The sequence below is a fragment of the Eptatretus burgeri genome, chromosome 3, assembly GCF_056783735.1.
Source record: "Eptatretus burgeri isolate ZD-2024b chromosome 3, Ebu_testis_v1, whole genome shotgun sequence".
Taxonomy (NCBI): Eukaryota; Metazoa; Chordata; class Myxini; order Myxiniformes; family Myxinidae; genus Eptatretus; species Eptatretus burgeri.
The window spans coordinates 112,000,724-112,013,223 of NC_140963.1; positions in this window are offsets into that span (position 1 = coordinate 112,000,724).

The following is a 12,500-nucleotide window of genomic DNA, read 5'->3' on the forward strand; positions in this document are numbered from 1 at the left end:
TTTTCACCCAAGGACTTTGTTTAAATTTTAAAACTCTATGAATTTTAGCTACTCTCAATCCTTCTCTCAAAAACTGTTTTAAGCTTCTCTGATGTAAAACATATCCCTCTTTATCATAGAATGTTGTTAATAACTTTTCTGTTGATTTGCCTTTAATATTAAAACTTTTATGATAATCACTTAACCATTCTTTCTTTGGAGTTTCTTTCTCACATGCAAAAGGAAGATCTTTATGCTTATTATGAAGATCACTCGGGTACCTCAAATCAACTTCAAAATAATAACCTTCTTCTTCGTCATTCAATTCCTCTTGAGAAGAAATAACAATATTCATCAAAGCCTTTTCATAATCCTTTTCTTCCACCCACTCTAATTTACCATAAGGCAGAGATTGAGACATTGCCCATCCATACAAATTATTAGCATCAAAATACATCAAATAATTACTATCTTTTTCACTATCATAATTTGGAAGATATTTATTATTTGCTTTAGCATATCTTTTTGAACATACTTGTGATATTCCACCTCTCTTGGACTTCTCAATCATCAAAAGCATATCCACATCACTGATTAAATCTATATCTTGTTTTGTCATTTTCAACATTGCACTCCAAGCTAAACCAGGAGCTGTGAAATAGTGGGCAGGATCTAATCCATAACAATTTTTATTATGACAGAGTGATCTAAAAGCTTCAAACACATCAGCTAACAATAAAACATCTGTTTTTAGATATAAATCGTGATATTCTCCAAGGTTCTTTATCTTAAATATTTTCCATATTTCTTGTGCGTGTTTATATTCCTTATCACTTATCTCTTCTTCATAAAGGTTATTATAGAAACTTTCTTTTGAAGGAAGTTGTGTTTCTTTAAATCTCATAAATGAATCCATATAATCATAAGGATAAATTCCCTTACTTGTAAGAATTTTCTCTTTACTTTGAATTTCATTCCTTGTTTGAATTTCCTCTCTCGTAAGAATTCCTTCTTCAATCAGAATTTCATCTTTAATCTGAATTTCCTCTTTAGTTCGAATTTTCTTTATAATTAGAATTTCATCTTCAGTTAGAATTTCTTCATTAATTAGAGTTTCCTCTTTACTTTGAATTCTCTCTTTAATCTGAATTTCCTCTTTAGTGAGAATTTCCTCTTTTGGAAAGAATGAATTAAGATTTGGAAAAGAGTCCGTGGAGCTTAGATTTGATGCGAGGTAGGCTAGTGGTGTTCCCATAAACTTGTAAGAATCTAAAAACCTAATACGAGTTGAAGGTTTTGTGAATATCATTTTTGAAAATGAAATATACTTTTGACTTGTGTTTGTTATAGCAGAAATATTCCCTGGTGTTTTTGAAAGTTCATTTATAAATAGATGTGTATCATAGTTGGCGCTGTTGTGAAGAAAGACTGGAATAAAAGAAGGTAATTTATAATTAAGATTACAACAGGAATGAGCGGGACCTCTATATTTACCAGTAAGATGACAATGGTCTCTAACTTTAGACTCCTTAATTTCCCCTCACAAATATGACAGATATTGTTCATTCTAAATTCTAATTTTTCTTCTTTGGTTAATTTCATCGGTTCATTTGTTTCTTTCATTAATTTAGTGAGTCTTATACAATCCTTTTCTAATCGTTTTACAAACTCTTGTGAAGCATTTTTTCCACGATAATGTTCAAGTTTGTTATACTTTTCTCCAACAGATGATTTGATATAATAACAGAAACCACAAGGAATATGTTTTTGATATTTATTTGTATATGGTTCTTTTGGATTAGGAGAAGCAGTATTTATCTTTTTAAGGATACATTCAAAATCAGCGTATATCACAAATGGGTGCATGATAGATTTATTATAATCTTCAAAATAAATCTTTTCACCAGGTTTAGGCATTGTAATTACAGCTGATTTATGATTACTACAATATTTTGAATGTTGTTCTAATCGTTCTTTTGTATGAAATGAATTAAGACATCGCTTACAAGGATATATTTTGTTTGCTGTTCTGAATACCTGAGAAGAGATTAATCTTGATAAATTATTGATGTATGTGTAATGTGAATTCTTTCCAACACTAAAATATAAAAGGTCAATGTGTGTTTCTTCATTTTTATAGTTGTTTGAAATTTTTAATATTTGAACTTTGTTTGTATCCGTTAATCCATATACATTAATAGAAAGATTATTCTTTTTCTCAAATTTAGGAATATCTGTTAGTGGCATTGGGAATTTAAAATCTTTAATGTCCAAGGTATTCTCATATTTCATATATTGTTTTACTCTTTCTGAATTACATTTTGGTGGATGTAAGTGAGCAAGAACAGACCAGAGAAAACATTTATTATCATTGTTCTTAATATTAACAACTGCCTTCTTTAGTTTTATTTCTTTTGGTAATTCAATATAAGAAGAAGCTTTAAGAGAGTTTGATTTTAGAATGTGTATATCTAAAAAGATGATTTTTTTAATATTGAATCCACTTCCTACCACTGTATTATCAACATCCTCCTCTTGTCTTGATAGTTCTTCATAAACCCCACCATTCAAAAAATCTTGAAATGATGTTATAAAATGAAGATCTGTTCTCATATAAGGAGTTTGTTCTTCATCTTGTCTTTTCATATTCATTTTCACTCCCATATAAAACTTTAAAGTTTTCATTTCTTTTAATGTCTTTTTAATAAATTTTTCAACATCGGGTTTCACTATTTCAATTGATTCAGCTATTGATGATGGACCGGGTTCTCCAAATTGAAAAATCCTTATTTTTATATGCCCTTTAAATGCCCCATCAGTGTTTTCAATATAATAGTCTCCCTTTACTTTAAACTCATTTTTCTTGTGTTTTTGTGATTGAAGATGTTGATTATAACTACTCTTCAAAACATCCTTTGAACATATATCACAATGTTTTCTTTTCAACTCAAGAGGAGATATTTGATGAAATAGATTAAATGTGTGTTTGTTGGTTCGGAGGTGTTTTCTATAATGTTTATATTCGTGATTACAAACATCGCAGTACGTTGTATTCACCATATTTATAGAATAAAACTTTGCTTAAACTAAAATTTTCTTGATGAAAATTTCGTTTAATTTATAGGTGAATCTGTGCTTAAAAACATTTTATCCTCCAACTTTTTCACTTAATAAATACAATGTTTCAAGACACAAAAGACAAGTTTCAATCAATCTCTTCATCTGTTAAAGATACTGAGAAATATGTCAAGGATGTAAAATTGAACAAAGATAAATATAACAACTATTGGATAAAAACTATTATGGTAAATAATATGAGTTCTTCAATTTCCTTCAGTGGAAGGGCTTTTAGTATACCTGGTAGAACATCAATTAAAGTATCTCTAACAAAAGTTTCTCCTCTCCTTCTAGTAATATATTCAAAACTAGAAAAAGCAATGAAACAAGAAAAAGTATCAAAGAACAAAAACCTTATGGATGAAGCTTTAGAAAGAAAAGATAAGACCATCTGTAATATGCAAGGAGAAATTTGTAGTTTTTTCAACAACCCTAAAGATGTAAATCTTGATGAAATAAAAGATGTTAATATATCAGGTGAAATGACATTTCGTTCAATAGTAGTTAACGATAATTTTAAAATTACCTTTAATATAAAAAATGTTGTCGTTGAATCTGATAATGAAAAAAAGTATATCGATATCGATGGTAATATACAACTGAAAGTATAGATGAATTTCAGTTTAAGTAAAGTTTTACTTTATAAATATGCTAGACTTTCCTGATTCTCCATATGACAAATTTGAGAATTGTCCTGCGTGTGAAAGACAGGGATTAAACACAGAGTCAAAAGCCTATAAACAATGTATATTCTGTGATTATCTTCTAATTAATGATAATAAAAATATAAAAAGGAAAATAATTCTTTTAGATTTACACCAAAAATGAATTACTTTACAAGATTGATTAGAGAAATGAATGTAAAGTATGAGGATGATAACACACCTTTCCTTACAAGGGAAGAAACTGAACGTATAAGAGAAATGTTCAAAGGATTGTTGTTGTATATTATTCATGGATGTAATTTTCAGGGAAATATCAACACAAGATATTGTATAAATAAAATAATGGATTATCTTGAAATTAAACCTGAACTTAGGATAAAATATAGAGTTTCTAAAAAAGCCAATAATAAATTAAATAACCTGTTTTTCAAATATATAAATGAATGATTTTTTACCTATTTGGGAAAATAAGATAAAATTTAACAACCATAAAAATCTCCCAAATTCATTAAGATGTCTCATAGTTGGTTCAAGTGGATGTGGAAAAACCTGCTTACTTTTAAAAATGCTCCTCACTCCCAACTTTTTAGATTATGATAATTTAATAATTTTCACAAAGTCGAAGTTTTCAACCAGAGTATCAACTACTCTCACAAGGTTTTAATGCTGGTCTTCAAAAAGAAGATATAATAGGTTTATTTAAACGTCAAAAAAACCTAAATGATTATAACATTGAAGATATAATTCAACTATTTTGTGATACACAGAGATGTAAAAAGAAATCAAATCTTATAACTTGTATTCTTAGTGATAATACGGATGATATACCGTCTCCCCAAGATTTGGATAAATCAAAAAGAACCTCGTTATCTTTGATGATTGTGTTAATGAGAGAAACCAAACGGTAATGGACAGCTACTACACAAGAGGGAGACATTCTTCTTGTAATTGTATTTATCTTAGTCAATCGTACTTTCAACTTCCTCGTCGTTCCATCAGAAACAATGCTAATACTTTTATTTTATTCAAGTTAAATTCAATAGATATCAATAATTTTTGGAGAGATAATTGTTCTACATTATGTAGTAAAAAGAAATTTGAGGATTATATGAAGCACACGACTGAAAAATATAAATATATTGTTGTGAAACAAGATGAGATATTAAGGGATATATTTTTTGTTTTATAAACAATTACATATATAAATGACAACTATTATTATAAATCTTGTGGGTAAATCTGCTTCTGGAAAAAACTTTCATAAATCAAGGTTCTTGTGTAGTACAAATGAGAATATTGTAAATTTACTTAAAAACACCCCGTGATACGCATTGTATCAACAACAACTAGAGCAATAAGACCTGGAGAAGTAAAAGGTGAAGATTATCACTATATTTCAGTGGAGGAACATATGCGATTGAGGAATGAAGGACAAATATTTGAGGAGGTTTCTCTTGGTACAACAAAATATTCACATTGTAAGAGTGAGTTAAAGAAACTAAAATCTGGTGGTGTTGGGATATTAGAAACTAATCCAGAAGGAACGAGACAAATTATTAAATATCTGAGCGGAGTGAAGATTTTATCATTCGGTTTTGATGTTGATGAAGAAACTCAACACAAACGTATGAAAAGCAGAGATGCAAGGATTAGTGAAGAAGAAATTACAACTCGCATTAATGTTAATAAAGAATTTGATGAAATATTTAAAGAAAAGGATTTATTTGAACACATCTACTTGAATGATGAAGAAAAGGAAAATTTCCCTGTTGATCTTTACAATTCATTAAATGATATTTTACAATAAATAAATGGATACAAAAGAAAGAGCAAGAAGATTTAAGGAACATCAAGAGTTGGTTTCAAAAGTTGTAAAACAACAGGAAGACATAAAGAAGAAACGCAGACAGAAACTAACGGGCGAAGAAGCATTTGAAAAAAAACAAGAGAAATTTTTTAAACCACTTTTAAAAACTTCCCAAGGATAAAAAGAAAGATGTTTCCACAGTTCCCACAGTAGAATATACTCCTAGAAAGCTTCAAATGTTAAAAGATTTCAGTCAAATGACGGAGGAAGAATTAGAGCATTTAGGAGAATTAGAATATGATGATGAAGGTTTATTTCAACAACTGAAAGAGATTAATCAACCCCCTGATTATATTGTGAATGCTGTTCAAAACAATGAATATTCAGCGGATTCAAAAACCAAAGCAGGACTCATTCCAACAGAACAACCAGCAATATTTCATCTTGTTCAAGAAAAGGTATTGATATTTAATGATGAATTAAGGTTCTTAAGTTCTGCTCAACCCCTGTTAAACTAACTCCGAGATTAATGTTTCTTCTCACAAAAGATGGAAGACAAGGTTCAACTGTGAGGGATGAATCAAAGTATATTGATAAACCATTGGATATGGAAAATAATGATGATAGAGTATATATTGATTTGCTGAACACTCTAAATTATAAGGTTATTCTTTCTGGTAAAAGTAGGAAGAATGTGAAGGAGAAACACATTATTCAGGCTTTAAGTATCCTTGGTTCAGGTATTAGTTTTCTTCCAAATGACCCATCGCAATTAGTTAATAGACTGTTATTGTTGTTCGGCAGTAAGAAGGCTGGAAATAACAATTGTTTTAATGAAGCATCAGCCATTTTAGACCAGTTGATGAACATGAAAATAATTAATAAATCTCAATATAAAGACATTTTATCTCATATTAAATAAGATGAGAAGCACAATCCTGAGTTTTAATTTCACAACAAGCGACCACACATCTTCATTCCCATACCCACTACAACTTGACACAACAAAAGAATATGAGGCATCTTTATTGTCCATGGAGACTTATAATACCTTATTTAATATAACCGAGAAAAATGACAAGTTTAGTTATAATCCGGGAAGTGGATACAAAACGATAACAGTCTCACCCGGAGCATACGAGATTTCTCAAATATCTTCCGAAATTGCTCGTCTTATGAAAGAACAGGGTGATGAACCAAAAAATATTGTTATAAACATTCAAAAACATACTTCAAAATCAACGATTAAAGTTAAAAATAACTACAAGGTTGATTTCACAATTGATAATTCATTTAGAGAGTTATTAGGTTTCTCCTCAAAAAAGATTGAAACGAATGGGACGTTTTACAGTGATAATGTCATTCAAATATCCTCAGGAATAAATTCGGTGTTAATTCACTGTGATTTGATTGATGGTGCTTATAATGATGGATTAAAAACAAATACAATATTTTCATTCAGTGCATACTCAACCCCAATTGGTTATAAATTCAATATGGAGCCTAAAAATTTGGTTTATCTACCTGTGTCAGGAAAAACCATACACAGAGTAAATTTTAGGATAACCGACCAAGATAATCGTGTGATCTCTTTTAATGGAGAAGTTATATCCATCAGAATTTACCTACGTGAAGTTTTTCAATAAATAAATACGATGGTTATTGTGAGGAAGCACGAGTTGGGAAAATATAAAATAATTACAGGGGATGGGATGTTCCTTTCCCCGTACTACAAGGGTGAAGGTATGTATCTTGGTAGAGGATACTATAAACCTAAGAGACAAAGGGGTGTTGGACATCAATTTAGAGGAGATGGGATAAATGATACTCTCATGGGTATTGGTTCAACTATTCTTAAACATAAAGACCTAATTGGTTCAACTGCTTCTGCTGTGGGAAATGTAGCAGGTGCTGTAAAGAGTATAAAAGATGCTCAGAAAGAATCTCATAAATTACAAGCAATAAAAGAAATTAAGAAAGGTAAAACTCAGTTGTCCCCCCAAGAACGACAGAAAATAATTCAAATACTTGGATCAGGGTTTCAAAAGTTTTAACATCTTTTTTCCTAAATAAATACAAGTATGGAAGCAATTGATAGTATCTATGATTTGGATGATACTATTATTATCTCAAACTCCACTAAAAAAGAAGATTACTTCAAGGTAAATGCAATAACTGGAACAGACTGGAATACAAATGGTACAAAAAGTTTTGAAATAAATAATCAACAAACCTATTTGAATCTCTCCGAAAGTTTCTTGTTGTGTAAATTTAAATTCACTAAGGCTGGGAATAACACAAACGCTACACTTGTAAATGATTTCTTCTGGAAAATGTTTGATAGTGTGCGATTGTATATTGGAACACAAGAAGTTGAAGCGGTTGATTATGTCTCTGCTGTATCTGAAATGATGAAATTTACACTCTATACATTCAGTGATAGAATGGGAAAGGGGTCTGTCGAAGGTTTTATTCCTGATATGTCAACGGGAACAAACACAGACCCTGGATATATTCAAAGGAAAGGAATGTATAATGATGATACAAAAGCAGAAAATAGTTTTACTGTGGCAGTTCCTCTTAAAGGTATATTTGGATTTTGTGATTATGATAAAGTTCTGTATGGTCTTAAAATTAGATTTCAACTACAAAGGAATGATAATGAAAATAGATTGCTTTTTGGTGTTGGTAATGCTTTTGGTGATCAGAATAAATTTGTAATTGAGGAGATGAGTTGGTATATCAGTGAATATACTCCTAATCTTAAAACAGAAGAGATGTTGAATCGAAGACTTAACTCAAAAAAACCACTCAGTGTATCATACCTCAAAAGAAGATGTCAACACGTTAAACTCAATCAAACTACTTACACGTGGAATTTGGGTGTTCTGGAAGGAAAACCACGATATCTGTGGATGATTTTTAAAAAGCCAGATGGTGATACTGCGACTGATAAGAATAATGCATTGAGTGATAATGCTAAGGTGAAACAACTTCGCGTTTCTCTAGACGGAACATTTTATCCACGAGATAGATTGGAAATTAATTGGGAAAAAAATGATTTTGCTGAAGCATACAAGTCTTACCAAAAGGTGTGTGAAAGTAATGGAAATAAAGAACCTATTTTAGATATGACAGCATTTAAAAGTTTGTATACAATCTATACGTTTGACCTGAGCGCTCAAAAAGAAACTATAAAGTCTAATCGAGTGGATACTTCCCTATACATTGAAAGAGGAGAGAGTGAAGAAGTTGATACATATTGTTTGCTTTTGGAAGAAACAGAATTGCAGATTAATACAGATAATGGTGTGATGATTAGTCTCACATAATTTTTTGTTAAATAAATGAGTGGCAAAGTACCAACTGGGGTATATGTTAATCAAATCAATCTTCATAAACTATCATCTTGTGTTCAAAATCAAAAGCCTTGTACGATTAACGTTAATACAATTCAGAGAAAAGGAGCAGTAAGAATTGATGTTTTGCTCACAAGAGAACAGGTTAAAATCTTGAATGACACTGGCTCACTTAAAATTAAAATGACAAAACCAATGTTGAAAAAATATTCAATAAGAGAGACGAGTGGAGGATTTCTCCCATTTCTAATTCCTTTATTTGCTGGTTTAAGTGCGGTTGGAGCATTGACGGGTGGTATTTCAACAGCGGTCAAAACTGCCAACGAAAGGAAGGCTCAACTCCAGGCTCAAAAAGAATTGGAAAGACATAACAAAGAGTTGGAGAAACAAATTAGTGGAAGTGGTGTAATTGTAGATTTTGCTGAAAAACTTGAAGGTCTGCCTGATAAAGCGAGATTGTTAGTTGGAGATATGCTTTCTTCTATAGCACAAGCAGGTGTAAAATTAACAAAAAGAGGTAATGGATTATATCTTTCTAATAAATAAATGAGCATTGATGAGTGGTTGAAAGAATTTGGAAAGAATACAACATCAAATTTACAACTTGTCAAATATTGTAAGAAATTAAAAATTCATAATGTGGTTATTTGTATGAGAGATGAATTAACAAATGTGTCGAAACATACAAAGAATATTATTATGAACTTAGAAGATAATGATGGGAACGGTTCTCATTGGGTTTGTATTTTTAATAGTCAAGACAAATATTATTTTGATAGTTTTGGTCTTCCACCACCTGTTGAAGTCATAAAATTCTTACAGAATGGTGTTTATCAAACATTTCAAGTCCAAGAATTAAATTCCAAGTGTTGTGGTCAATTATGTCTATATGTGTTATTTCAACTCAACAAAAATAAAAAATTTTATGATATTATTTTTAATCTAATATAAATGACTTATGTTGGTAAAGATGGTTCTATCTTTGGTGTATCTCAAGAACTGGATATTGATTTATCAAATTATTACACAAAGGCACAGGCTGAACGATATAAATATAATATAAACAAAAATATTAACATGAAAAATGCTTATAAATTAAAAAATTATCCAAGCCCGACTGACGCGAATGACTTGGTGAGATTAAGCGATTTATCACAATATATATACTTAACTAAAACGGCTGTGTATTCTAAAGATACAGAAGTGTTGATATTATCTCCAGGTCATACAGAATTCACAGTTCGAATTAAAATAAATTTTTATAAAGAAGGGCGTATCGTTTGTATGAGAATAGAACAATGGGGGTATGATATGAATGATTTAGGGTATAATTGGTCATTTAAAATTAACCTCGAAGACCTGGAACAATTAAATCAGTCTCGTAAGGAAGAATATTATCCACTTGGTATCGAGAATGAGTTTTGTGGAGCCACGATTAGTAAACAACAAATAAAAAGAATTTAATAAGGGTAAATATAATAATGGTTTTGCCCTTGTTTATCTCATGAAAACAGAAAAAACAGGATTATATATAATAAGTAAGGAAATACAAAATGATTTAACTATGGGAAGATGGGGAGGTGTTTCGTGCCATAATATTATTCCAACATATATTTCTAATACATAAATGACAGCAAGAAGGCTTCAAGAAAATTATCATTTCTGTGTTCAAGCATACCTTCAAGAAAAGGGTATTCGGTATTTTAATAAATATGTTCTACAACATAAGAATGAGGTATTTTCAATAAAAGATTGGCATTATGCTGATGTTGATAAACCAACAACTTTAGATTTAATTAGAATGTTAAATAATGAAAAAATTATAAGGTTAAGAAAAGGTAAGGCTCTTTTAGAAATTCAAAAGAAATTTTATTGGTATCCTGTTGTAAAAAATTATTTTGGATACAGGAATAACAAGAAATCCTGATGAATATATGTATAATATTCTATGGGGTGTAAACGATTCAAGTATAGTAAGGGATGAGGAAGGAGTTGAAGAAGAGAGGGAAGAGGAGGAAAAGGAGGAGGAGGAGAGAGAGAAGGAGGAAAGAGAGAAGAGAGAGAGGGAGGAAAGAGAGAGAATGAATAAATATCAAAATATGGAAACTAGTGAGATTCAAAAAGAATAGAGGTATTAAAGAAATTAACTTATCTCACCAGGGAGGAATACAAAGAATTAAAAAGTCTATTTGCAATACTTTCGACAAGACTATCGACATCGAGAAGACATGTATTTTAATTCAAGTTTTTTCTTAAATAAATGGAGGAGAGAGTGAAGGCATTTCTAAGGATTCTTTATGTTTTAAAAATTAAGATTCAAATGTGCATGTTGGAAACTAAAAAGGTTTTTGCACTCTGCAGAAATTTTTCTCATAAATAAATGAGTTATTGTCTCAAATGTAAAAAGAAAACTAATACTAAAAATATTTCATATATTAAAAGTAAAAATAACAGGGTTATACAAAAAGGTATATGTTCGGTGTGTGGTTCAAAAAAAAATCAATTTATCTCCAAACACAAACTCGGAGGAGATATACAAAAGTTATCAGGAAGTAAATTTACAACTACTGGAATACCAGGGGAATTACATCTTCCAGGGTATTCTTTCTGTGGTCCAGGCACAAACTTGGATAAAAGATTAGATGAGGCAGACAATCCTAAATCCTGGAGTAAACCAATCAATAGAGTTGATGAAGTGTGCATGAGACACGATATTGATTATGGGAATACCACAACGTTGGAAGAAAAGCATGAAGCCGATAGAGAAATGTTATATAATTTGTCTCTGATACAAAATCCAACCTTGAGAGAAAAAGTTGATAGGTTCATCGTGAAGAAGATGATTAGTGCTAAATTGAAACTTGGACTTGGAAATTCAAAAAACTTATAGGCTCTAATGATGCCATTAAGACTGAAGAGCAATTAGCTGATGAATTACATAAACCAATATTCACAAAGTTTCAGAGAAGGAAAGTTTATTCCAAGGAAGTTGATTATATCTGGTCTGCTGATTTGATTGAACTCAATAATGATAAGGGGTACAAGTATGCTTTAACCGTTATTGATTTGAGGAGTAGATATGCGTGGGTTGTCCCTTTAAAAAACAAAACAGGTAATACTCTTATGTTAGCTTTTCAACAGATATTTAATAAAAGTAAGAGAAAACCTAAGAAATTGTGGACTGATGAGGGTAGAGAGTTTTATAACAAGACATTTATGAATTTTCTAAAAATAACAGTATTACATTATACAGTACCTTTAATGAAGGGAAGGCAGTTGTTGTTGAACGTTTTAATCGTACCTTAAAAGAGAGACTATATAAAAAATTCACACAACTCGGTTCACAACAATGGTCATCTTTTATTCAGGATATTGTGGATAAGTATAATGACACGATTCACACGTCAACGAATATGAAGCCATCAGAAACATTTACAAAATTAAAATATGAAAAAGAGATTAATGTCAGAAAACCTAAGTTCAAAGTTGGTGATATCGTAAGAATATATAGGTGGAAATCTCATTTTGAAAAGGGTTTTACTGAACGATGGACGAAAGAACTTTTTAAAATTG